Genomic DNA, 24,974 nt, shown 5'->3' with positions numbered 1-24,974 from the left:
TCAGTTGTGTCCAACTCTGTGAGACCCCATGAATTGCAGCACACCAGGCCTCCCTGTCCATCACCAACTCCTGGAGTTTACTCAAACACATGTCCATCGAGTCAGTGATGCCATCCAGCCATCTCATCCTCTGTCGTCCCCTTCTCCTCCTGCCCCCAATCCCTCCCAGCATCAGGGTCTTTTCCAGTGAGTCAACTCTTCGCATGAGGTGGGCAAAGTATTGCAGTTTCAGCTTCAGCATCAGTCCTTCCAATGAGCACCCAGGACTAATCTTTAGGATGGACTGGTTGGATCTCCTGTGGTCAAAGGGACTCTCAAGAGTCTTCTCCAACACCACAGTTCAAAAACATTAATTCTTCGGCGCTCAGCTTTCTTCACAGCCCAACTCTCCATACATGACCACTGGAAAAACCATAGCCTTGACTAGACAGGCTTTTGTTGGCAAAGTAATGTCTCTGCTTTTTAATATGTTATCTAGGTTGGTCATAACTTTCCTTCCAAGGAGTAAGCATCTTTTAATTTCATGGTTGCAGTCACCATCTGCAGTGATTTTGGAGCCCCAAAAAATAAGGTCTGACATATGCTTAAGAAAAGACAAGTCTAACCTCCTGGGTTTCTTGACAATTCTTCCCATCACCTACTCACTTCCACACCATCTTAGGTCTCCTGACTTCAACAAGCCCTTTATGTTCTAAGATTAAACTGTTAGATTGTTTCCATTGTTACCCTCTCTCATTTCTGAAGGTCTGTATGGGTAATTTCTTCAGTCCTAGTCTTCTGTGTTCAATTCTGTAGCTTCTTTTCTCTTTTTGGCTGAGCTGGGTCTTCATTAAGGGGAACAGGCTCTCTACTGGCCAGTGAGTGGGCTTAGCCGTTGCCCCCTGCCTCCACATGTGGGATCTTAGTTTCCTGACCAGGAATCGAATCTGCATCCCCTACATTGGAAGGTGGATTCTTTACCACTGGACCCCCAGGGAAGTTCTTGTAGCTTCTTTCTTGCCATATCCTGATTTATTTTCTCCTCTTCCTATAGAAAGTCTTCTCTGACAACCTTCCAGAAATGTCCTTAACCTTTCCTAATCCCTCCCAGCCTGGGTGGCAAGACCTCAACCCAGATCTTTTAGTGATGTTCCTATTTGTCTGTGTCCTATTTTCCATCATCCAGGGAATGCCCCCATATAGATATTACTTGTCTTATTAACTCTGCATGCACCCATGCAGCCTCCAGTTGGCTTGGAAAGCCAACCAATATTAACCAATATTAACCAATATTAACAGGTGACAATGAAGAGAGATTTAGAAGCTGTTGACTTTCTTGACCCCTTTCTTCTTCCCTCGGTCCTTTCTTTCCACCACTCCTTCCTTCCTCAAATGCTGGTTGAACATCTGCTGTGTACTAGGTGCCGTTCTATGCTTCTCCCTGTATATAGCTTATACTCAATGTTCTTTCTGAGTCGTAGTTTAGATACTGGTTTGCTATGGGAAACTACTTAATCCGATGTCCCCAAATAGTGTCAAAATCCTAGAAGTCGCTCGTTGAGGACAAAATTAGGATTTCGTATTGCTACTCATCATTGGTCCGTCTCTCAGAACTTGATATAGAAATGTTGTTTTATGTCTCATCCTGTGATGAGCAGTTTTAGCATTTACTGAAGGACTCGAAGGATGGAGGTGGTGAGGCTAGATGTGTGCATGCATGCATGCTCAGTCGCTTCAGTTGTGTCTGATTCTTGGGGAGACTAGATAGTCCCCCCAAAAAACAGACGCCCTACTTCTTGCCTTCACAGAACTTAAACTTTTAACAAATGAGACAGAAAACATTTCTCCCACTGTTATATACAAACGTACCTATGTGCAACTTATGCAATTAAATATTATTGAAAAACTAAAATGGAGCAAAAAAGTCATCTCAGTTACTTGGTGTTAATAAAGAAAGGCTCTTTGGAGGAAAGGGTTTTGAGCAGCTGGGTTTTGATGGGAGATGTGGGAAATAGAGGCCATGAAGACAACATTCTAGGGGATAGGAGATGATAGTCAATCACAGGCTTAGATGTGGGAATGAGTGGGAATGTGGGAGTTGATGAGTGGGTTATCTTGGCTGAAGCACAAGCTCTAAGTAGGAAAAATAAAAAGAAATAGGTTCAGTGAGAGATTAGGGTAGAATTGGTGGAGATGATCAACCTAGGTTGATGTGTCTTCCTAGCTGAAGGCAGGGGAATAAATAAAATAGCTTTAGGAGGACTAAAACTTGTATTCTTCCCCTCAGCTTTTGAGAAAAGGGTATTAAGGTTTTTAGAACTCTGACTACTATCTGACATAAGGGTTCTGCTAACATGAGGGAAGGAACAAAGACCAAGGATAACATAAGCCCAGGGGTCTGGTTTTTTGTTTTGTTTTGTTTCAAAATATTGCTAAAATTTCAGCTGTAATTATTTATTCACAAGAACTCTGTTCTTCCATTTGCTTGGTTCTACTCTGGAATCATAGAATGACTCTACAGAAATGAGCTTACCCAGTCACATGCTTCTTGCATCCTTCAGTCTGTCCATCTCTCCTGTATAAAAAGGCTTCAAGGTAAGGCAAAGAAACTTTCACACCTGCTGTCTGTCCATACACCTGCTGTCTGTCCATTGACCTTTGCCTTTCTGGACTGACCCTGCTTGAGGGGAGTAAGTATTCATGGAGAAACTGCCTTTAGATCTAGTCAGAGAGGTCTTCTAAATCTGGGTTATGTTAGCTACTAGAAGGGAAGAGCTTTCCTCGTAGCTCAGTTGGTAAAGAATCTACCTGCAATGCAGGAGGCCCGGGTTCGATTCCTGGGTCAAGAAGATTCCCTGGAGAAGGAAATGGCAACACACTCCAGCATTCTTGCCTGGAGAATCCCATGGATAGAGGAGCCTGGCAGGCTACAGTCCATGGGCTCGTAAGAGTTGGACACGACTTAGCGACTAAACCACCACCATAGGGGAAAAGAGTACCGGCTGTAGCTTCCAGGACTTTTATGATATTTTCACCTTGAACCTCTGCTGGAATTTCCTCTGAAGCAGAAGGAAGGGATGACCACTTTCCATATAATGCTTAAATATGAATGAGGAGAAAAGATATTCTTCTCTTTGATATATTTAGATTTAAAAGACAAAATACCAACAAAAGAATTAAATTTTGTGGGGAAAGAAAGACTAGAAACACAAAAGAAAGAAGAACTTCCCAACAAAGTGGGTTATTGAGATGACTGAAAGAAACTGTGGTGTGTGCTTTGGCAGCATATATACTAAAATCGGAATAAGGGGATTTCTTGGTGGTCCAGTGGTTAAAACTCTGCACTTCTACAGCAGGGGTTCAATCCCTGGTGGGGGAACTAAGAGCCTGCATGCCCAACAGTGGAGCAATATATAAATAAATAAATATTTAAAATTAAAATAAAAGAAATTGGAATAATACTAGAGAAGATTAGCATGGCTCCTGTGCAAGAATGACATACACATTCATGAAGGAAATTATGTAGTTCCTTTTATCTGAGACACTAGACGAATTAGGTCAATTACCAACTGTCTGCTTGATTTTGGAGGCGATGAAACAGATGTGGAGACCTCCAAAGTTCTGAAGGCCTAAGACTCAGTGATTTCAGAACAGGAATTAGCCGGAGGAAGCCAGAGGGACTTGAACTCATTTTTCATGTCTCTCTTACCAAGGCTGCATGCCTTTCTGGTTTCTCAAAAAAAAATTTTTTTTTTTTTGCTTTTCTAATTCAGAGATAGAAAACCTTGAGGAAAATGAAGATGAAGTTTATTCACCTAGATGTGCACATGGAATTTTGTGATCAATTCTGATATGATTTTCATATCTAGATGATTAATCAAGGTGAATTTTCATATAGACATTGGGTAAAGTCTTTATTCCTGATTTGTGGATTATCTACTTGGTGGGTTTTTGCAGACTCCATACTTGCACTGCCTTGGGTTTGGCAGAAAGTGTCAGAAAGAACATCAGGGGGACTTCCCTGGTGGCCCAGTGATTGACAGTCAGCCTTGCAGTGCTGGGAACATGGGTTTGATAATCCCTGGTCAGGTTACTAGGGCTTCCCTGGTGGCTCAGCTGGTAAATAATCTACCTGGAATGCGGGAGACCTGGGTTCTATCCCTGGGTTGAGAAGATCCCCTGGAGAAGTGAACGGCTACCCACTCCAGTATTCTGGCCTGGAGAATTCCATGGACTGTATAGTCTGTGGGGTCGCAAAGAGTTGGACATGACTGAGCAACTTTCAGGGGAACTAATATCTCACATACTGCGGAGCAATTAGGCCACACAACTGGAGAGTCTGTGCACTGCAACAAAGATTCCAAGGCAGCCAAATAAATAAATGAATTTTTTTAAAAAAAGAAAGACCATGAGGGGTAGACACAGATGTTATGTTTGCAAGTGTGTGTATGTGAGCGACTTTGTGTAGGTAAAATAATATGCATTTATTTCACTCACTTTTTTTGGTAATGCTAATTACATTTTGAGCTTATATATTTATTTGGGAGTCTGTTTAATAGTGGCCTCTACCACTAGATAGTAAGCTTCATGCAAGACTTATATTTATTTCATGCACCATTTCACACTCAACATTTATCATAGGACTAATCACATAGTAGTCAGTCAACAAATGAAAGAATTCTGTGTGCCTCTGCTCTTATCTACTGGTTTGGATAATGAGAAGTGCCTTTCCAGAGGCTGGAAGGATTCTGTACTATGGCAAGTGGAGGAATCGGAGATGAGCCACAGACTGAGATCAGATCTCTCCAGGTGAGGCTGGCAGCCCTAGGGCAGATCCCTTGTTGACATCCTCTGCCCATCACTGGCTGTATCTTATGGTAAAACCTAGGGCACAGGCCAGGGAGTGATCCAGGGCTGTGGATGGGAGGAGGTGAGTCCTGGGTATCAGAATAGACATCTTATTCCAGCTGCAATTGTTCCAGATGTGGCAGGGTTCCCAGCCCACTGACCTGCTGGGCACTGGTGAGGGGGGTGTTGGTGGCATGAGTCAGAGAGGAATGTGGGGCTGGTTGTTTGGGAGTTTCGCTCTGTGAGGAGAAGCCGGTTCCCCATGCCTGTCGGTTCTCTAATGGCATCCCCAGGGCAGAGCCTAGAAACAATCAGTTGAAGAAGACAGAATGAGCAGCCACACTCTTCTGAATCCCCCAGGATGTTGACAGGAGAATTTAATTAGATATTAATGGGCAGAGGACAATCCATAGACCATCAAGGTATCATCGAGTGTTTCAATGGAAAGGATGTTTGAGAGCTCATCTTATCCATACTTCTGCCTTGATCCCACATAAATAAAAATCTCTTCTTCCCTTGAAGATTTTTTTGGCCTATAACATGGAGGCCTTACCAGGGCAGTGGGAGCTTGGTGTAAATTCTCCCAGGTCCCATTTCCTCATTGCCCTGCTAGGACTGAGTGAATGCACCAGATAGATCCTCACATTTACTCCCTACTTCTTCACCTGGCGTGAAGCGGTGGGCCATGGCTGCAGGTGTGGAGAGGCCCTAGTTCTTGGGTCTTACTGGAGAGGGGACCTATGAATCTTGTAAATGTGATGACATCGGCAATGACAGACTCTTCAGCCGCCTGCTAGTCTGTAATTGAAGCCAGGAATTCAGCACACGCTCGGCCACACCCAGCCTTCACGGGTTCCCAGAAGCGGGTTCCTGCACAGCCACCAGGCTGGGAGGACCCTCACTGAACCAACACTCCCTGACAAGTCCAGGGCCTCATGCTGCCTCCTAAATCCCCAAACCAAGCGATAATCTCATCCCTCTTTCTGTTTCCATCCCCAGTGGTGCCTAAATTGTTCTTGCAAATTATTCCCAGTTGTTAAATCCCCAGTAAATGAGATTCAATCTCTATGATAGCATCACAGGATGTTCTTTCACTTTGATTTAACTGAAAAATTTTGTGTTATAATCAGAGCCTAAAATTGATCAAGCCAGAAAGCATCTACACTGCTTTGAAGCCCCAGGCAAATAGGTTGGGGATTTTTCCTGCTGTTCTCCACCTCTCTCCATAATGAGATGCTTTGTTTCAGTGAATGAATCGGCCTTGATCCAGACTTTCAGACTCTATGAGAGGACATTTCAACCCTCCCTCTGCCTCTAGGCAGGACTGAATTTAACTCGTCCCAGACTGAAGGCTGTCTCTTCTAGACCTTGTTTCAAGATTTCCTCAGTTTTCAGCATCTTCTGGTTGAACATGCACAGCTCTTTGCCTTTGCTGTCTAATTTCAATTTCCTTTGGCAGTTCCAACCCATTACTTGTCACTGTGAAAAGGGAGATCCAGGGAATGCCCTGGCAGTCCAGTGGTTAGGAGCTGGCACTTCCATGCTGGGGGCCTAAGATCCCGTAAGATCACCTGCTGTACCCCGCCCACCTCCCACCCAAAAAAGGAGATCCAGGTGTCTCTTAGAACTCTCCAGCTAAAAGTTCTCAGTTCTTTTATAAAGCTTCTCAAACGTTAGTTTATGTTTCATGTCTGTCTTCCTTGTACCAGAAGAGGAAGAGGAAAGTTATTTGAATTTTGTCTCATTACCTGAGCACTGTTGACCTGAGCTACTGGTCCATGTTTTTGTCACTTTGTTATTGTGCCCCACCCCCAATATATCTCATCCTTTCTTTGGACTGAGGCCTCAGATGGAGTTTTCTGTCTGGGATGCCTTTTTATCTCTCATCATTCTGACTTTCTGTTACTTTAATGCCCTGTTCCATTTTCTCTCTCTCTGCCTGTCAATTGCCTTTCCTAAGTGCATTTGTGTTCCCAATCCTTCTGATTCCCTCTCTCAGTCATGTGAAGAACTTCATTCAGCTGGCTTCAAGATCTGCATTCACTTCACTGTCTTTAATACGAAGTCCAGATGAAAAAAGTCCTGAGGAGCAGACAGGGGACCAGTAGCAGAGTATTATAGGGGTGTAGAATAGTACAGAAGTCAAGAACCCCAGGGTTCTAATGTGGGTAACTCTGGGCAACTCATAACCTCTCTGGCCTTTCAGTTAATTGTTTGGACAGGGAAGTATTGCACTAGGTCATCTCTGAGACCACTTTAAACTTGAAATATTATGAATTTGTGTTTTCCTTTCCTTCTTGGTCTCCTCCAAAATTATTGACAGAACTCTACAAGCAGGGAGATCAGAGAATAAAAGAAAAATGAATTCAAAGACCTGATTGGAACTCACAGAGGAAGAACCATGTGAAGACCAAGGAGAAGGTGGCCACCTGCAAGCCAAGGACAGAGACCTCAGAAGAAGTTAAACCTGCCAACACCAAAAAAAAAAAAAAAAAAAAGGGAGCAAGAGAGACACCTAATTAGTAGGGGTTTGAAAAAGCCATTTTAGTGTGTAAGCAGTGCTGGTGGTAATGATTGGGAATTTATAGCAAGGACCAGGGAGGTCAATCTTGTAATATTACAGAAATACATGTGATATATTTTAGAGGGTAGGGAAGTGGCTATGGCTTAAGCCTTACAACCTTTGTACAGTGACCCTGTAGCCTAGAAATATACTTATTCTACCTCAGGAAGATGAGCCCACCTTCACTAGAGTCACTAAAAAAGACTACATGTTGTTCTTACTCATTTCTTTCTTAGAAACCCCCAAGTCCTATGTGAGTAAATAAAGACTAGTTCTATCTGGAGCTAAAAAAAAAGAAATCTTCATTTTCTAAATGGAACTCAAATTTCTTCTATGATATATTGGCTGTTATGCTTCATAAGAATCCCTGTAAAATAAAAGAGCATAAAACCCAGTCATTTATAAGGTTATGTGGCTGTGTGTGTGTGTGTGTGTGTGTAATTCACGTGATTACTACAGTTGACTAGAAGAGACCTAGAAAATGTCACACTGACCATGTCACTTACCCTAAGCAGAGACAGACTGACATTAGTTTAAATAACTGGGCCACTTAGATATTTTTAAAGGAGATCCCTGAAGAGCTAAAGGAGTTGGGGGAGATGAATATTTATGAAATACCTACTCTATGCTGGGTATTATTAAAGACTCTTTATGTACCATTTTGGCCTAAATATAAGGTGAAGTTGTATCTTCCCAAAATAAGTTCCTAGAAAAGAAGTTGGTTTATATATGAATCCTCATAAAATAAAGTCTCATATTGTAGAATATGTTTTCAATTACTTGAATTTGAAAAATTAGGTTCTTTTTTGGGGAAGACACGTCAGCCAGAAAAAACAACAAACACCACCCCCCCCACCAAATAAAAACAGAATCAATGCTACTTTGAATTGCTTATAGAGGCTATTTGATGGAATCTGTTAAAACAGACAAAACAAAACAAAAACTACTTCAGTTTCTGGAAACATGACAGGCTAGGTTATTTGAATCAACTTTCCTGCTGAAAACAACTAAAAATGCTAGATGAAATATTTAAAACATCTTAAAAGCATCAAAAAGCTGACAAGATAGTAAGGAATTATCAGGTCAAACTTAATGAAAGGTGAAAATTCAAAGTGGTAAGTGGAATAAAGAGGCAAGTTTTGACCAGAAGATATTTGCTGATTAAGGCAAACTCAACTCTGGTCTCAGAAGTTAAAACTCAGGATTGGCTAAAGTGGGGAGTCTGATAGGAAACCTTTCCTATAACATACTGAAGCATCAAAGGGTTACATCCTTAGGGTAAGGGTGAAACAGCTGCTGCTGCTGCTAAGTCGCTTCAGTCGTGTCCAACTCTGTGCGACCCCATAGACGGCAGCCCACCAGGCTCCCCCGTCCCTGGAATTCTCCAGGCAGGAACACTGGAGTGGGTTGCCATTTCTTTCTCCAAGGTGAAACAGTAGTAATCCTAATTCTTCTTCTACCTCCTGAAGGACTGCAAGAAAGTGTCCCTGGTGCTGAACACAGCAGCGGGGAGATTCTGAGCCAGCCGGATTTGTAGCCAAATTTACATTACCTAGGTAATAAAAAAACCCTCAAACCTTGAATTTTAGAGTGATGCCAAACAAGTATTTCCCTAGGCATCTGGCAAAGGTAAAACGCAAATCCTCCCTTGGTGAAAACACTTTAATCTTAACCTTCAAAAATGCCCACAAGTTATTCTTCAAAGGCAATGAATAAGCAAGCACACAGGGAGGGAAGGCACTGTGAAAGAGAATCAGCAATAACGACAGACAACAGAGACAGATTCATGACAAATTCAGACACTGAAATTCTTAGGAATATAAGACAAGCTAGAAAATAGTTACAGGGAACATATGAAAAGTGACCTAGTGGATTTGAAACAGAATTAAGTACAGAAAGTACCCTACATACAAATGAGTTTTGTTCTGAGAGTGCATTCGAAAGTCCAATTTGTTCATAAGTCTAACAAAGTTAGCCTAGGTATCCAACTAACACAATTGGCTATATAGTACTGTGAGTAATAGGCTTATAATACTTTTCACACAAATAATATATAAGAAACAAACACAAAAAATAAAGAAAACATTTTCTTTATTTTTATTTTTGGTTGCACTGGGTCTTCGTTGCTCCACACAGGCTTTCTCTAGTTGCTGCAAGTGGAGCCTACTCTTCATTGCAGTGCACAGGCTTTTCATTGCAGTAACTTCTCTTGTTGTGAAGCACAGGCTCTGGATGCAATGGCTTCAGTAGTTGTAGTGTGTGAGCTCCATAGCTGTGGCTCATGGGTTTAGTTGCTCTGTGGTGTGTGGCATCTTCCTGGACTAGAGATCGAACTCGTGTCCCCTGTGTTGGCAGGTGGATTCTTATCCACTGTACCACCAGGGAAGTCCTAAAGAAAACATTTTTAATCTTACAATACAATACCTTGTAAAGTACTGTTGTCGTTCAGTCGCTCAGTTGTGTCTGACTCTTTGCGACCCCACAGACTGCAGTATGCCAAGCTTCCCATCTCCCAGAGCTTGCTCAAACTCATGTCCACTGAGTCGGTGATGCCATCCAACCATCTCATCCTCTGTAGTCCCTTTCTCCTGCCTTCAATCTTTCCCAGCATCAGGGTCTTTTCTAATGAGTCAGTTCTTCACATCAGGTGGCCAAAGAATTGGGGCTTCAGCTTCAGCATAAGTCCTTCCAATGAATATTCAGAGTTAATTTCCTTTAGGATTGACCGGTTTGATCTCCTTGCAGTCCAAGGGACTCTCAAGAGGCTTCTCCAACACCACAATTCAAAATCATCAATCTTTGACACTTAGTGTTCTTTATGATCCAACACTCACATCCATACATGACTACTGGAAAAACCATAGGTTTGACGAGACGGACCTTTTTGGGCAAAGTAACGTCTCTGTTTTTTAACATGTTGTCTGAGTTTGTCATAGCTTTTCTTCCAAGGAGCAAGCGTCTTTTAATTTCATGGCTGCAGTCACCATCTGCAGTGATTTTGGAGCCCCAAAATATAAAGTCTGGCACTGTTGTCGTTGCTTTCCCATTTGTTTGCCAGGAAGTGATGGGACTGGTGCCACGATCGTAGTTTCTTGGATGTTGAGTTTTAAGCCAACTTTTTCACTCTCCTTTTTCACCTTCATCAAGAGGCTGTTTAGTTCCTCTTTGATTTCTGCCATAAGGGTGATGTCATCTGCATATCTGAAGTTATTGATATTTCTCTCAGCAATCTTGATTCCAGCTTGTGCTTCATCCAGCCTGGCATTTCGCATGATGTACTCTGCATATAAGTTAAATAAGCAGGGTGACAATATATAGCCTTGACGTACTCCTTTCTCAATTTGGAACCAGTCTATTGTTCTATGTTCAGTTCTAACTGTTGCTTCTTGACCTGCATACAGGTTTCTCAGGAGGTAGGTAAGGTGATCTGGTATTCCCAACTCTTTTAAGAATTTTCCACAGTTTTATGTGATCCACACAGTCAAAGGCTTTCTTGTAGTCAATGAAGCAGAAGTAGATGCTTTTCTGGAATTCTTTTGCTTTTTCAATGATCCAACAAATATTGGAAATTTGATCTCTGGTTCCTCTGCCTTCTCTAAATCCAGCTTGTACATCTGGAAGTTCTCGGTTCATGTACTATTGAAAATTTTGAGCATGGAGAATTTTGAGCATTATTTTGCTAGCATGCAAGATGGGTGCAATTGTGTGGTAGTTTGAACATTCTTTGACATTGCCCTTCTTTGGGATTGGAGTCCCAAATTTTTCCAGCCCTGTGGCCACTGCTGAGTTTTTCAAATTTGCTGGCATATTGAGTGCAACACTTTAACAGCATCATCTTTTAGGATTTGAAATAGCTCAGCTGGAATTCCATCACCTCCACTAGCTTTGTTCACAGTGATGCTTCCTAGGGCCCACTTGACTTCACACTCCAAGATGTCTTGCTCTAGGTGAGTGATCACACCATCATGGTTATCTGGGTCATGAAGATCTTTTTTGTATAGTCCTTCTGTGTATTCTTGCCATCTCTTCTTAATATCTTCTGCTTCTGTTAGATATTATGTCCATACCATTTCTGTCCTTTATTGTGCCCATCTTAGCATGAAATGTTCCCTTGGTATCTCTAATTTTCTTGAAGAGATCTCTAGTCTTTCCTATTCTATTGTTTTTCTTTATTTCTTTGCATTGTTCACTTAGGAAGGCTTTCTTATATCTCCTTGCTATTCTTTGGAACTCTGCATTCAGATGGGTCTATCTTTCCTTTTTTTCCTTGCCTTTCACTTTTCTTCTTTTCTGAGCTATTTGTAAGGCCTCCTCAGACAAGCATTTTGCCTTTTGCATTTCTTTTTCTTGGGGGTGGTTTTGATCACCACCTCCTGTACAATGTCTCGAACCTCCATCCATAGTTCTTCAGGTACTCTATCAGATCAGCTAGCATCAAATGAACAGATAAGAAGAGTTACTGACTTGAGGAGGGAGAGGAAGTGGGAGATGGTTGAACTGAAGGATCATTAGCAGTAGGAGACAGAGGGCAAACTGCAATTTCACTCACATCTGACGTTGATGGAACACATGTTCTCATCTTTGACAATTCACAATTGAAGGCTCATATGTAGAGGACTTACTGTAGAATGAATCTAACAGCAGATTGGATCATCCAGTTGAAGAGAGAACTGGCAAACTGAGAGATAAGTCAGAAGAAATCCAGAATATAGCACAGAGAGACAGAGACAAAAATATGAAAATATAGAGGAGAGTTGAGTGATATGGAAGATAGAGTGAGAAGACCTACCATATATTAATTAAAGTTCCAAAACAAAAGGAGAGAAAGAATAGAGAAGAGGCAATATTTGAAGAGTTAATTACCCTACAGAATTTTCTAAAGCTGCTTAGTTGCTAAGAAGTCCAATGAGTTCCAAGCAAGTTAAATAAAGAAACTCCATACTTAACCAGTGTCAGTGAAACTGAAGAATATGAAAAATGAAGAGTAACAGAAAATAAAAACAGGTAAGAGGACTGCTTACAAGGAAAGAGCTGATTTGGAACGTATTTTCCTATTGTAAACACCTAGAAAATACACATGATATTTTCAAATATTCTCAAATGTTGAGCCCAGAAGTGATGCAGGACTGTGATCCCTGAGAGGGGGAAACAAACAAGGTGGATCCTACCATCACCCTGGATTCCAGCCTGGAGGCAATTTGGAAAGAGTAGCAGCAGAGACAGTAGGCATCAAGTAGAGTATGGGGGTCATGCCAAGTTGAGGTAGAAACTGGAGATCAGGGAAGCTGAGACAGCTAGAATTGGTGGGTAAGAGGACTTTAGAGGAGGAGTTATGCAGAGAAAAAGCTCCAGAAGTCTGTTTACAGCCTCCTGGAATTTTTTGGATAAATACTAATCTGTGCTTGGGTAGGGTAAAACTCCATGAAGCTGAGCAAAGAACAACAGCAGATAAGTTTAAGTTGGACAGTTCTTAGAATTTACACAGGACTAGGAAACAGTCAGATTTCATTCACTTAGACATCATTGAACACCTGGAGTAATCAGTGGAAATTCCAGAAGGATGATGCGTTAGTACCAAGGCTAAACTAACCCAGATTTATCCCTAACAGTCCATGTATGTTCCACAAGGACTTGAACACCAAATGTTCACAGCAGCCTTATTCATAATAGAGCTAAAACTGTAAACAGCTCAAAAGTCCATCATCTGGTAAATGGATCACAAGTTGTGGGATATACACAATGAGATACTTCTCAGCAACAAGAAGGAATAAACTATCAACACATGCAACTTCAGAATACTGGGAAGTGTATATTCATATCTGAGTTTCCTTACATTATTCAACTAGAGTTGTTACATTTTCTTTATTTATTTTCAGGAGTCTCTTGCAAAGTCTAGATATATGCTACTCAGAGTGTGGCTCATAACCACAGTATTGGCATTACCCAGACCTTGGAAGAAATGCAGAATGTCAGCCCTGCGTTGGACCTACTGAATCAAGACCCACATTTTAACAAGATCCCCAGGTGTTCTTTTATGTATCAAAATGTGCCCCCCTTGACCCATTACTTCATAATTTAGTAAATATTATATTCACCTTCAATCATATCCTTCTTGACTTAAAATTTTTCATTGTATCCTTACCCAGCCAAATTTTATCTTTGTAAATAAGGATCACTATTGTCATAAGTCAGTCCCGCCTCTCTTCCCTGGGCCATCCTTGACTTCATTTTCATTCACAGGGAGGAGAATCTAGGAGTGGGTTCTTATCCTGTGTGTGGCCATACCATTGTTTTATACAAAATAAGAATCTGAATGCTGCTCTGTAAGCATTCTAGTATCCTTGTGTTTCTAGTGCCGAAGAGTAGAGTTCTGCCCTCTGATGACAAAGATATAAAAGTACAAATGCACATACACACTGCTGATCCAATAAATAAAATAGTGGCTCAGCAGTAAAGAATCTGCTTGCAGTGCAGGAGACGCAGGTCAGGAAGATCCCCTAGAGGAGGAAATGGCAACCCACTCCAGTATTCTTGCCTGGAGAATCCCATGGACAGAGGAGCCTGGCAGGCTACAGTCCATAGGATTGCAAAGAGTCAGCTATGACTGAGAACAAAAGCACAGAATGAGCACATGTATGCAGCACAGGGAACTCTACTTAATGTACTGTGGTGACCTGAGCAAAAAGGAAATCCGAAAGGGAAGGGACATATGGATACGTATGGCTGATCCATTTTGCTGTGCAGTAGAAATTAGTACACAGCTCAATAAAAATTAATTTTAAAAAGTATAAACTTATTTATCTACAAAACAGAAGTAGAGTTACAGATGTACAAAAGAAACTAAGGTAAGGGGGAAGAGACAAGTTGAGAGATTGGGATTGATATATCCACACTACTATATATAGAATAGATAACTAATAAGGATCTACTGTATAGCACAGGAACTCTACTCAATACTCTGTAATGGCCTATATGGGAAAAGAATCTTAAAAACAGTGGATATATGTACATGTATAACTGACTCACTTTGTTGTACACCTGAAACTAACACAACACTGTAAATCAACATGTACACACTGCTATATTCACAATGGATACTCAACAAGGACCTATTGTATAGCACATGGAACTCTACTCAATGTTATGTGCCAGCCTGGATGGGAGGGGGTTTGGGGGGAGAATGGATACATGTGTATGTATGGCTGAGTTCCTTCACTGTTCACCTGAAAATATCACAAATTCTTAAGGCTATACCCCCATAAAAAATAAAAAGTTTAAAATTTGAAGAACACTATACTCCAATAAAAATTATTAAAAAAAAAAAAAAGAATAAACCAAATGATTAACCAAAAAATCATGAAAGTCAGTCTCTGACTTTTGGGATTTCCCAGTCTAAGGTCTAGTTTGAGAAAGTGCTCTCTTTCTCTCTCTCACACACACACACAGCAATAAAAGACTTAAGAACACTTAATAAGGTAATGTTTCAAAAGAGGCAAAGCAGCATAATGAAACTATATTTGCAACTGCTGAGCAGTCACAGAGCAATAGAGTTGTCACTACTGGGTTGAGTTAACAAGGGAAGTGTTCCTGCAAATAGGAAGTTTTATGTGGAGTTTAGGCAAACCAGAGTTTAAGTCATTACAGTGCAGTTTATTAGCCATATAATCTTGGGCAAAATGCCTAATCATTCCAAGTACCAGTTAACTCTTTTGTAAAATGTGGATAATCATACTACCTGCCTTAAAGGTTTTTTTAAAAACGTTAACTGAAGATGATATATGCAAAATCTTCAGCACAATGCCTGGCACATAGTGAGCATTTAAGAAATCTTAGCTATCATTATTTTTATAAGAAAAGGAATTTACATTACTGGAGAAGAGCATTTTTGACATGAAGTCCTAAGGTTTTGCATGAGTGTGTCAGATATGAAAGAGAGGAGACAGGGAACTTGAACAAGAGAAGAGATTCCATTTAGAAAGCCATTAGAAAAAAAGAAAGAAAGAAAGCCATTAGATGGAAGGAGAGGGCTAAAGCAGCACAAGGGGTGAATTAAGCCCAAACTGAGGTGATTTGATCTGGTATGATGAACAACAGTAGCTACTGCATAACAAGGGGACCCTATTAAAACAAATCTTATGGATTTTTGATTTCTTACCAGTAACTGGTTAATTGAAAGAAGGGATACTCAATGGAATATTACTCAGCCATAAAAAAAGAATGAAATAATGCCATTTGCAACAATGTGGATGGACCTGGAGATAATCAACTAAGTGAAGTAAGTCAGAGAAAAACAGGTATCATATGATATTTCTTATATGTGGAATACAAAAAAAATGATACAGGTGAACTTACCTACAAAACAGAAATAGACTCACAGACATAGAAGACAAACTTATATTACCAAAGAGGATAGAGGGAGGAGGGATAAATTAGGAGTTTGGGATTAAAATATATACACTACTCTATATAAAGCAGATAATCAACAAGGACCCACTGTATAGCACAGGATTCAGTAGCCTGTAACAACCTATAATGGAGAAGGATCTGGAAAAGAAATATATATGTATAGCTGAGTCACTTTGGTGTATACCTAAAACTAACACAACATTGTAATTCAACTATGTTTCAATACAAATTTAAAAAATAAAGAAGGGAAAGACTAGACACAAGAAAACATGAAAGATGGCTAGGAGTCTGTTGAGATAGTCCAGACAACCAATTTGGTTCTAGACCAGGTTCAGGACTATAAAAATGATAAAGTATACGCCAGATGCAGCCTCTGGCAGGGGTGTCTGTTGTTGCTAGGAGTTTGGGGAGCTCAGTCCCAGTGAACAAGGCCCCTCATGTAACTTGCAGACACGCACAGACTGGCCCAGCTTACACCTGTCCTCTCTGTCTTTTGTCTCCTACACTGGGGCTTCCATGCTGCTCTTGATGCTTAAGAGGCTTGTGCACACACACACACACACACACACACACATGTACACACTCACATACACGAGATAGTTAACACCTCAAAGGACAAAAATTTAATCATGTGAGCTAGCAGTTAAATGTTTTCCTTCTTTCCCCTAGATAGACTGGGGATACACATGGACGCTTCACAGGCCTCATTTGAAGACAATGTCCCATGTGAAGCAACAACTTTTCAAGAAGCCATGGTAAGCTATATAATGCAATCCTTTTATTTAATATTTACTTTTTTAATGTATTAATTGGCTGTATCAGGTCTCAGTTGTGGCATGCAGGATCTTTAGTTGCAGCATGTGGGATCTAGTTCCCTGACCAGAGATTGAACCCGGGCCCTCTGCATTGGGAACACAGAGTCCCAAGCCACTGGACCACCCAGGAAGTCCCAATACAATCCTTTTGATTTGCTCCTTCTTTCTGCTTTGCTTTCCCCATCCTTCACTCTTGCTTTCCTGGAATTGTACTCCTCAATAAAATGTTATCACAGAAACTTCTACTTCAGGCTCTGATTTCTAGAGCCAAGAAATCAGAAGAGAGAAGAGCAGAATCTGAGAGATAAAAAGGTGGAAGAACATGAAAGGTTTGACTGTATAAGGCAAAGATTAGGGGGAATTTAAAAATTAATTCCACATTTTCACAAACTTGATGGAGTACTCTTCATAGCAGCGAGGAAATGGGGGGAAAGAGTTAACGCTACTGCTTTTTCATATGTGGGAGCATAACATGTCTACCACAAATTCAGTTCAGTTCAGTTCAGTTCAGTCGTTCAGTCGTGTCCGACTCTTTGTGACCCCATGAATCGCAGCACGCCAGGCCTCCCTGTCCATCACCAACTCCCGGAGTTTACTCAAACTCATGCCCATCGAGTCAGTGATGCCATCCAGCCATCTCATCCTCTGTCGTCCCCTTCTCCTTCTGCCCCCAGTCCCTCCCAGCATCAGGGTCTTTTCCAATGAGTCAACTCTTCGCATGAGGTGGCCAAAGTATTGCAGTTTCAGCTTCAGCATCAGTCCTTCCAATGAGCACCCAGGACTAATCTTTAGGATGGAATGGTTGGATCTCCTTACAGTCCAAGGGACTCTCAAGAGTCTTCTCCAGCACCACAGTTCAAAAGCATCAAATAGATGGTTCTAAAATCTCTAGTCTCTGAGGTCAGAGTCTTCTCCCTGTGTCCTCTTAGCACTATTTGATATGTGTACATTTGCTATGGGGGTGGGACAAACTGGGCCCAAAGGTCCTGCCTGATGTCCATATAGCTGCATTTTTATGATATAAAGTAATAGACTAAAATAATAGTAATGCAGTCATGGTGACAGACTTATGAAATCATCTACCCTAACTTCAGTTTAATATCATTTGACAACTTAAAAACCTAGTGAATAGATACAACCAGGGCTATTTCAAAAAAAGAAAAAAAGAGAGCAGACTTAAACAGCAAAGCTACATTGGTCTAAACTGGTCTATACTGGGTTCAAAGAAACATGCTGCCCCCAATAAATTAGCAAGTTGTGAGGGAGGAGTTTTCTCTTAAAGAGTCTTCAAATATTTTTTCCCCAGCCCATTAAGCAACAACAAATATTAGCCCCAATTGCGAGTGGACCCCATATGAGGTTCTCTGCAGGTGGATACTAAAGAAATGTTAGACATTATGACATGAAATATGGTAGGAGGTTAAGGCTACATGAGCATGAAATAAAACAGAATACAGAGTAGGCAAGGCTAGAACAGACTGATGTATCCAGCCACTGTCCACTCCCAAGTAGCTCATATTTTTTTAAAATTCAAATTGGCCACCTAATGGGAAGAGCCAACTCATTAGAAAAGACCCTGATATTGGGAAAGATTGAGGGCAGGAGAAGGGAGTGACAGAGGATGAGATGGTTGGATGGCATCACCAACTCAAAGGACATGAATTTGATCAAACTCCGAGAGATAGTAAAGGACAGGGAAGTCTGACATGCTGCAGTCCATGGGGTCACAAAGATTTGGACACCACTTAGCAACTAAACAATGACAACAATTTATTTATTTATTTGGGTGCCCCAGGCCTTAGCTGCGCCATGTGGAATCTAGTTTTCTCCCTATGTATCAGTCCCAGGCACCCTGCCTTGGAAGCACAGAGTCTTAACCACTGGACCACCAGGGAAGTCCCCCTAGTAGCTCAAATTTAATGTGCTCAAAGGTAGAACTCGTCTGCTTTCTCTAAACTGCTCTATCTTTTATGGAACCTGCTTCATTTGGGGCATCCAGTTGCCTCTGCCAGAAGCCTGGTCACCTTTATCGACTCCTTTCTCTTCTTCTCCCTCTCTACCACTGTTTAAATTACCAAATCCTTTCCACTTAAACTCTTCTCAAACCTACCTCTAGAGCAGGCAGTTTATATTGACAAAGTCTAGGCTAACAGTCTTTCAGTTTAGAGATCCCTATGGTGAGGGGTTCTTTCAGACTCACATTCCTTTTCTAGGTCAGTGACTACTTTGATTTTCAAACCTAACAAAACCAGAAGCCGATCTTCACCCATCTATCTACAAGACATTAACATAGTCTCTTAAAGATTTTCCAGTAGTCATATACGGATGTGTGAGTTGGACCGTAAAGAAGACTGAGCATTGAAGAATTTATGATTTTGAATTGTGGTGCTGGAGAAGACTCTTGAGAGTCCCTTGGACTGCAAGGAGATCCAGCCAGTCCATCCTAAAGGAAATCAACCCTGAATATTCACTGGAAGGACTGATGCTGAAGCTGAAACTCCAGTACTTTGGCCACCTACTGCAAACAGCCAACTCATTGGAAAAGACCCTGATCCTGGGAAAGATTGAAGGCAAAAGGAGAAGGGGGTGGCAGAGGATGAGATAGTTAGATAGCATCACCGGCTCAATGGACATGAACCTGAGCAAACCCCAGGAGATAGTGAAGGACAGAGAAGCCTGGTTTACTACCGTCCATGGACACGACTTAGCGACTGAACAACAACTTAAAGATTGCTGTGTATGTCAAACCACACGGCAGATGGAAAAGGTGGTTGGGGGCCCAAAGGTCCTGCCTGATGTCCATATAGCTGCATTTTATTGGACATTGTTAGATTTTCCAAGACTCAATGATGCATATGCTGGTCTTAGGATAGTCAACTGCCAGGCTGTGGGGAGCAGAAAACTGGAGGGATGAGCCTGATACTCAAGTAAAGTAGTTTGACACCTAAATTACCGAGATAATTGTCTCTCTGTGGTCTAGGGCTACCTGACCCCCATACTCCTGGAGCCATAGGAAATCTGAAAGTCATAATTGTCTGTGAGAAACCGAGTGGGACATCTGACAGGGGTGTCTGCCAGCATAGGAAATGAACACAGACTGTTCAAAGTAGCAAATGAGTAATGTGCTCAATGTGGCAGGCAGGAAAACAGCCTCAATGGGAGTGAGCCAAGGGGGCTCTGATGATTTTCTCACCCTACCTATTTTCACAATGTGGCTTGATTCATTTCCAAGTAACTCTATTTAACATACCCTTATCCCAGGACTACCAATAATTAAATCTCCATCCTGCAGGAAGCATTCCCTAGTTCTCCTCATCCAATATTGGTTTCTTGTTTACTCCGTGTTTACATAGCACCAGGGGACACGATCTGTGTTGTATTTATTTGCACTACTTTTATGTTGCTTTGTAAGTGTTTTTTGAGCCATTTTTCTGTATGTGGGCTGTGTTTCCTTAAGTGAATTTATGAAGAAAGTCTTCTCAGTAGCTGTTTTCCCTTTTCTTTCGTTTGCATTTTACAATGCTGTTCATATGATATTGTCTCATAAAAATCTCCATGTAACTTCTTAATCCTTATCCACACATTGCCCTTTTCTTGCTGTTGACTGCAAGTAAGAAATCAATGGGCTTCCCGGGTAGCTCAGTTGGTAAAGAATTCGCCTGCAATGCAGGAGACCCCAGTTTGATTCCTGGGTCGGAAAGGTTCCCTGGAGAAGGAATAGGCTACCCAATGCAGTATTCTTGGGCTTCCCTGGTGGCCCAGATGGGAAAGAATCCACCTGCAATATGGGAGACCTGGGTTTGATCCCTAGGTCGGGAAGACCCCCTGGACGAGGGCATGGCAACCCACTCCAGTGTTCTTGCCTGGAGCATACCCATGGACAGCGGAGCCTGGTGGGCTTACAGGTCATGGGGTTGAAAAGAGTTGGACACCACCGAGCAACTAAGCACAGCGCATGAAATCAATGCTACATGTGCAGTCAGGAGATGATACCTGTGTCCTTAGGTTTGTGCTTTATGGATTATCTGCTCTAGGACAACATCTCTAGGAAATCTTTGTACCTACAAGCCTGGATTCCTCGTGCATTCTCTGTGTCATTGCCCCTGTGCACAATAAGCCCCACATCTCCCTGATCCCATGAACATCAGGGGCTTTGCCCTATTCTGGTTGGAAAACCCTGTCCCCTTCTGCACTGGGCAAGTGAAAAAGAACTCAGGCTTCAAAACCTAGCTCCTCCGCCATCCCATCTGCTCCCAGAGCTCTTTATACAAACCTTTACTTAGGCCTATAGGCTTCCCTGCTGGCTCAGCAGTAAAGAATCCACCTGTACTGCAGGAGATGTAGGAGACAGGGATTCGATCCCTGGGTGGGGAAGATCCGCTGGAGGAGGGCATGGCAACCCACTCCAATATTCTTGCTTGGAGAATTCCATGGACAGAGGAGCCTGATGGGCTGCCATCTGTGGGGTCACACAGAGTCGGACATGACTTAGCAGCAGCAGCAAGGCCCATGCCCATTTTATTGTCTTCACTAAAATGCATACCTCAAGATCACAGCTTGCTCATCATTATAATCACCCCACCACGTACCGAATCCTCCACACGGTAGATCCTCATAAAATGTTAGAGAACAAATACTCAGGAATAACTTCTCCCATAGAATGTTAACAGCTCTCTGTTTTACGTCCCCATCCACCTGAGGAGACTGCTTGGATGAATTCTTCCAGCTTCGTTCTTCATGTGCTTCCTCTTCCTCAAGTATCTGTTTCCAGATGGTCCCTAGTCTTTCTTTGCCATCATCCCAACTCCCCCATTAATTGGCCAAGCCATAATGGGCCTGGGAGTTCAAATAAATCACTTATTTATTTATAAGATATTTATTTCAATATTTGGGCTTCCCAGGTAGTGCTAGTGGTAAAGAACTTGCCTGTCAAAGAAGGAAACATAAGAGATGTGGGTTCAATCCCTGGGTCAGGAAGATCCCCTGGAGGAGGACATGGCAACCCACTCTGGTATTCTTGCCTGGAGAATTCCATGGACAGAGGAACCTGGTGGGCTACCGTGGGGTCGCAAAGAGTCAGACACGACTGAAGTGACTTAGCACACATACAGGCATTCCAATATCTATCTCACATCTACCTTGTGCCAAGCACTCTTTGTTCTAGATGCTGAGGATACATCAGATAAAACAGTCTAAGACGTTTTATAAAATGTTTATAAAACGATAAGACGGTCAAAATTCCTGCCCTGATAATGTTTATATTTTAACGGTTTAGTCTGAAGACTGCACTGAGAGACAGATTGAGAACAGAAAAGCTTTTTGCTCAAATTGTCTGACAAATTCAGTTCAGCCATGTGTATATGGCTTCGTTTTTCCACTTTAATTTGACAATTGAGCTCTATCTGCATGTGACTTTCTGTGATCATATTTCTCAGCCACAAACACCAATATACATAATACACACACCTGTCTGTAGCACCTATGCCATGCTAGATAGACATTGGCACCTGGAGACACAACTATGCTTCAGCAACAACCCAGTGTATGCACTCACTAATCATACATTCACCCAAATAGCAAGCCTCCCCACATTCGGATTATGCCACCTTCCCCTCCGCTAATACATATCCATTCAGACACATTGTCTAATGTGTGTACCTGCAGAGGTACACGAATATACCTGCAGACCTCAGCTTCCCCTCCAGGCTCCTTCCTTCTCCCTTGGCAAGGTGAGGGATGTGGAAACATGCTCCCTTTTGTCAGGAGCAGAAGTGCTTTGAAAACTATCATGGATGTATATTGGACCAATTTTCGAAATGAACTGGGCAAGCCCTCGGTGGAAGCATCTTCCCTTAATCACCAGTCTCCTTGCCCTCTTCTCCTGGACAAAGCAGGACCCAGAGGCTACTTTAAGGCTGAAAACTATTTAAAGTGGCGCATTAGCCTACAGGGAAAAATGAGGAATTTCTATTGGAGAAGGTACAGGAAAGAAAGAACCAATTAGGGAAACGATGGTCATTCTGTCAGGGCATTGCAGTCCTATTTTAGAGGTTCTCTGTGATTCTCCCTGCCCTTTACACATTGCTCCAAATCTTAAATTGTTAGACATCAATGTTTTCATGCTCCTATCTCCACGCAGAACCCTGACCGGTAATAAGATGTAATGTGTCTTGTGTGAAGGGAACTAATACTCAAAGACCATCCTCAATAGGCCAGGCCTTGCATATATTTGATTTTATTAAAACCTTAAAACGGTCCAAATGGGAGATCATACTTACCTCCAATTTGTGAACAAGAAAACCAAGGTTCAAAGGTATTAAATAAGAGTGGTATTGGGATTTGGACTCAGTCCTGACTGACTTATGAGCTTTCTTATTCTCTTTCTTCTCCTGTGCTAGAATTGATCTGAAGCCAGGGAAGTTTGAGTTTTTAGGATTATTTTGGCATTTTTTTTCCAGCAGTGTAAGGGTGTTGTTCTGAGCCAGGGGCAAGGGTTATAGCCTATATTTGTGACACAAAAACACTGACCTGTGATAACAGACAGTGCACGTGTCCTCAGTCATGTCTGACTCTTTGCGACCCCATGGACAATAGCCTACAGACTCTTCTGCCCATGGAGTTTTCCAGGAAAAAATACTGGAGTGGGTTGCTATTTCCTACTCCAGCAGATCTTCCTGACCCAGGGATTGAACCTGCTTCTTTTGCATCTCCTGTATTGGCAGGAGAATTCTTTACCACTGCGATATATTGATAGAACAATATGGTGAAATACTTACAGAGAGATTCTAATAATAACATATATCTTTGTGTGTTTACAGTATCTAAATATTTCCCATCTATTGAACCCCTTTGATAGTCACACTAAGCCTCTAAAGGATGCAGTCCATACACATTTTATATTTAAGAAAACTGAGGAGGGGGCAAAGAAAAGTGTCAATATTTACTGAGGAAATTATTTCTGTCTGTCTGTCTGTCTGTCTCTCTCTCTCTCTCTCACACACACACACACACACACTCTACCTACTAGGGGCCTCTTGTGGGACTATGCATTTTCTCTCATGCCATCTCTGTGAAATAAAATTATTTTGCCCATCTTACAGATGAGGAAATATTTGAGTTCTGCAATGAAACACTGCATTTAGCACTATTTTCCAACAAGCTCGACTAACTGGCATCTAAGTCATCCTGATGGGTGAGTATCAGAAAGCTTGCCCTAAACACTACCAAGAGGGGGTTGCTTCACTCAGGAAATATTTCCTCTGTCTAACTCAATCGTTGCATCTATAGTTTCATTCTATTTCTTTGTGGTTTTTATTTCCCCAGAAAGAATGAAGAATGGCTGCCTGTGGTCCCACAAACAATAACTCTTCAGAGATTTGAAGCCCATTATGGTGTGGAAGACGGTTCTCTCCCAGTGCCCATCTTTTCATGTTAGAGTGGACTTAACTCTGAGTGTTCCTCAGTAGAGGCTCAAAGGTCTATGTAAGCAAGATCACTCTTTTTCATTCTCTGGACCCTGAAGATGTATTTCATGGGCCAAATAGCCTGGCAAGAAGCTACTGGCCTGCCCACCAGTGGTGGGTGTGGATCTGAATCAACTGGGAGAACAGAAAGCTGGTAACGTAGTTTCCATCACACCTCCCTGTCTATTACCCTCTTACTTTCTTCCCCAGACTTGAGGTCCTTACTTTGCTCCTCTCCACAGATCTAGGTCCACTGCTTTTCACTACCCTTTCCAGACGCTTCTTGCAAAACATACATAGAGACACATACATGGCATCTTGTGTATACCCATTCATGTTTCTCTCTCTTTATTTTTTTTAACTTTATTTTCTTACGGCATTTATTCCCAGAAGTTTTTGTTTCTTCAGTTTCTTCTGGGGTTTCTTTTCTTCTGTGCAACCCCATCTTCTGGTTTAGGAACAGTGTGTTATTTTTTGGTAAGAACCATCTCAGTGTGGCAGGGAGAGCTCATGAATGGGTTGTCTGACCATGAGTGCCATATCTTGGGAGTTGGTTTATCTGAATGTACTCAATAACCAGAGAATCTACCCTTAAGTTCAGCATTACTCTGCATTCTGAGCACGTGCAGTAAACATTCAACACTCTTTTTGGGCCACCGACCCTGCATCTGGCCCCACTGTTTGACCCAGGCCCACCTCCCAACTCTACTATCATAATGGCAGAGTGGTACTCACAGCTCTGTAAAGGACATCCTTCAGGTATGCGGTGTCTTTTCAGATACTCATACCCTTAATGGCCTGGGCAGTTCCATGAGTGTTTTTAGAGTGAACACAAAGATATGAACCTCATGATTTGCATGATTTTGTGGGGTTTCCTGAGTCAAGTGAATGGCGAACCAT

The 24,974-nt window shown here is 41.9% G+C and overlaps 2 pseudogenes; one reads left to right on the top strand and one right to left on the bottom strand.

Moving 5' to 3' along the window:
- Positions 1–24,974, bottom strand: part of LOC133049247 (large ribosomal subunit protein uL22-like) — a 146,806-nt pseudogene extending 121,832 nt beyond the window's left edge.
- LOC133049280 (U6 spliceosomal RNA) lies at positions 3,408–3,507 on the top strand (annotated as a pseudogene).

This window comes from Dama dama, chromosome 3, assembly GCF_033118175.1.
Source record: "Dama dama isolate Ldn47 chromosome 3, ASM3311817v1, whole genome shotgun sequence".
NCBI classification, from domain to species: Eukaryota; Metazoa; Chordata; class Mammalia; order Artiodactyla; family Cervidae; genus Dama; species Dama dama.
The sequence above is the reverse complement of the archived record's forward strand: the minus strand, read 5'-3'. Positions and strand labels throughout refer to the sequence as shown.